Source organism: Brassica oleracea, chromosome C4, assembly GCF_000695525.1.
Source record: "Brassica oleracea var. oleracea cultivar TO1000 chromosome C4, BOL, whole genome shotgun sequence".
Lineage (NCBI taxonomy): Eukaryota > Viridiplantae > Streptophyta > Magnoliopsida > Brassicales > Brassicaceae > Brassica > Brassica oleracea.
In genome coordinates, this window is record NC_027751.1 from 12,908,481 (window position 1) to 12,909,390 (window position 910).

The window sequence follows — 910 nt, forward strand, 5'->3', positions numbered from 1 at the left end:
GTTTTACGAAGAAGTATATTTTGTATAGCAAACACAAAGCTGTAAAATCTGACTGACCAATCTAAAGAGAGAGATCTTTACATTACGATTTAACATATCTCGTATTTTAGCCATGCGGCTCACTGGCTTCTGCGTTTCGTTCCCCTCGGTCACATCCGAGCAGGCAATCGTCCTGCAACTGAGTCCACACTGGTTCTGTATCAAACCTCTTAGGCTACGTCTTCCTCAGACAAAAACGAATCAATTCTCATAAGTCTATAGGTAACATTATACGAAACATTCATCGTATAACTGAAACCTAAAGCATAGAATCGTTTTCTCCGACTATCGGCCATATTTGCACGGATAACTCTGGCAAACTTGGCCTATCAGTCTCGACAAGCGCACTTTGGCCATCGGTCAATTACGCCTTCCAGTAAAGGTCCAAGCCAGAATTTCCCATCCCCTTTAAGGACGATCGTAAACTAACATAACCATGGTCTAATCATCGACCTACAACATCCTTGGCTATCTGAGTAAACACATCCTTCACGCCAAGCCAAACTATTTGAAAAACCATCGCTCCATCACTTAACGACTAAACGACAATCTACGATTTGTCTAAAACATCGTGAGACTTTTAAGAGAATAATTATCGTACAACCCACGGTCGGAAATCATATCATAAATTCTTCGTAACGAAACTCAGTCCTAACAACCAAACGGTTAACGGAAAACCAAAACTTGTCAACAATCGACCAAGTTCGATACATTCTACAATTCACTTTAAGCCCGTTATGTTTTACCCATAATATGCGGCATGTAAGAAAAAATTCATAACAAAGCTTCTGGAACTATACGAAATATCCTCAAAAATGCACGAAATAGATCTCGGAAGGACAACACTTCACAAAGCACTATGAAGGAAAAC